Here is a 2,901-nt window from a genome sequence, read left to right as displayed (position 1 = left end):
CACATCTGTTTCATAGCAATTTCTTTTTTTCTCTAATATGGATGCTTTAAATCCAGTAGGTCATCTGGGTATATTGTTACAGAGAAATATATCATTTTCTTGATGCCCTGTTGCTGTGTGATGCCATAGAGCAGTAGTCTGTCTTGTACATTGAGAAACACGGAAGTCTTTTTAGGTTCTGCTGTCTGGATGGGGATTAGACACTTGACAGCTGTAGGCCAGCCTAGGTTAACATCCCATACTACCAGCATGCCTTTGTTTCTTGCGAATGTCTTAGGATGGATGTCTTTTTGCCCGCTCTACTGTGTTAAGACTTACTTTTTTTTTTTTTTTGTGAACACCTTATACTTCAGTTATGATTCTTCTCTACTGGATTGGGTTAGCCTGTCAGATTGCAGCTATCTAGTGTCAGTGGCTGCTTCAATATTCCTGCCCATTTTTGCTGGAGAAGGGGTTAACACTATGGAATTGAGCACTGACATCCCATGAGTCAGTCAATGTGTGCTCTTTCCCACAATGCAGCATCAAAGCACCTCCTCATTGCTGCTGCTTGAAAAGAGCCATGTGGAATTTTGATCTGTTCTTGCTACCCATCTACAAAGACTTGGGTCACCTCTAGCTATCTGATGCTCCCCTACTATGAGCAGTTGAGCTCTTTCTACTAATGACTATGGGTAGCTTGCAATGTGCCTTTGACTGTGCAAGTTTCTGCAACCTTGAATTATTTTGGCCTCTGCTCCTAGAGTCCACCAACTGTGTCCTCTTTAGCACCAGATGTGCTTTTTTTTTTTTTTTTTTTTTTTTTTTTTTTTTTTTTCTTCTTCTCTGGTCATTCAAGTCTTTTATAGACCTAATCACACAGTTATTGGCTGAGTGCAAAAGCCACACGCTTGCTCCCACACCTTCTCTCGTAGATTATATATGATTCACCCGCAGTCTCTGTGCCTTGGACCACAGCGTCTAATTCTGACACTCTACATTCCCTGGCTGAATAGCTTGCCTCTGGTGTTGACGTCTACAGCTATTCTCAAATTAATCAGTTGAGTGTTAACCTGTACATTCCGTTTTTTATTACCAGGTCATTTTCAGAGCTGTGATCGTTTAACAATCGTCTGGTCATTCAACACTACCCAGATGAATTTTATATTTTTTTGTTAGTGTGCTTTACATAGTTATAGTCTGACTGAAAAAAAGCAAAAGTCCATCCAGTTCAACCATTAAAAGAAAAAAAAAAGTTATCCTATACCCGCAGTTGATCCAGAGGAAGGCAAAATTAAACCTAGCAAAGCATGGTCCAATTTGCTTCTGCAGAGAAAAAAAATCCTTCCTGATCCCCTGATATTCCCTGGATCAACTAATTTAATTTGGTGTTTTTAACTATGTATAAAGGAAAGGCCACACCTTTTTGAAAAATGTGCCCTAAACACATAAAATTGCAGGATATTTAGGAACACTCCACTGGCCACCCCCAAGTACACACCAAAATGACCAGTTTTATGAAAATGAAGAAACCTGCTGGCAATGAGGTGGTTACACACCACAGAGCTTGGTAATAATGCACTAGATACAGCACATCATTTAAAGTGCAGGTCATGCAGGAGTTGGTTTAATGTGAGGGTCACATACAGTGGTAGGATGGGGGGGGGGGGTTAGTGTGCAGGATAAGGGGTAAAAGTCAGAAACCAGTTAGAAATTGTACGTCGCACACCTAATAAGAAAAAAAAATCCCACCCTTAACTCCTACTTTGTGACATTATATTGTTGAAACCATATCTGTCTGGTCAAAATTCCTTAAGAGATCTCACCACTACTGCATGCGATACTTGATTATTGAACACGTGGAGTTTAATAACTGTAACTTTTAAGTGTATTTTCACCTTTGCAGTCAATTACAAAAAAAAAACCCCAAAAAACTGTTCCCATTCACACAACATACTTCAAAATATTTTAATTTCTTTTTATTCATTTGGAGCAGGATACTTTTGGGCAGCTTCTATAGCTTTGAAAAGATGGCAGTAAGGGACAAGACTCGGGGTAGTATAGTAACATTCAATTTCACAATCATTAATCCTTTGTTAGGACAATTAGTCCTGAACATCTAGTTAATTGTTAATTTAATAAGCCAGCACCGTATAAGCAGGATTAAGTATGGCAAACACAACTCTCCTGCCCACTTATAAACATATAGCAAGAAAAGATTATATGGCTGCAAAAGTGGGAAAACACTTTTAAAGTGGTTATTAAGGCTCAAGGTTTTCTTACCTTCATGCATTCTATGCACGAAGGTAAAATACCTCTGTGCAGCATTCCCTCCCCCCACCCCAATACTCAAGCCCCCTCCTGGATCCAGCGATGTGTGCTGGAGTCTCTGCTATCCCAAGACTCCCTCTCATTGGCTGAGACAGAAGCAGGAGTCATTGGCTCCCACTGCTGTCAATCACACCCAATGAGAAGAGAGGGTGGCAGGACCGAGCCGCGGCTTTCTGTGTAAATGGACACGGAGCAGCGTGTGCTCCCATAGCAAACTGTTTGCTGTGGGGGCACTTGACAGGAAGGAGGGGCCAGGAGCACTGACGGGGGATTTGAGGATCTGGGCTGCTTTGTGCAAAACCACTGCACACAGCAGGTAAGTATAGACATGTCTGTTAAAAAAAAAAAACTTTTAGAATTGCTTTCACCATTTGACCTCCAGAAGGTTTTACCCCATTCATGATCAGACCATTTTTTGTTCAGTACTGTGCTTTAACTGTCAATTGCATTGTCATGCAATACTGTATGCAAATTAAATTCTATTTCCCCAAACACACACACAAATATCTTTTCTTTTGGTTGTGTTTGATCACCACTGGGGTGTTTTTTTTTGTTTTTTTTAATTGAATATACGAAAGGCCAAAAATTTTG

This window comes from Staurois parvus, unplaced genomic scaffold, assembly GCF_062004578.1.
Source record: "Staurois parvus isolate SC_StPar_1 unplaced genomic scaffold, SC_StPar_1.0 ptg000129l, whole genome shotgun sequence".
Classification (NCBI taxonomy): Eukaryota; Metazoa; Chordata; class Amphibia; order Anura; family Ranidae; genus Staurois; species Staurois parvus.
This window is presented reverse-complemented; position numbering follows the sequence as displayed.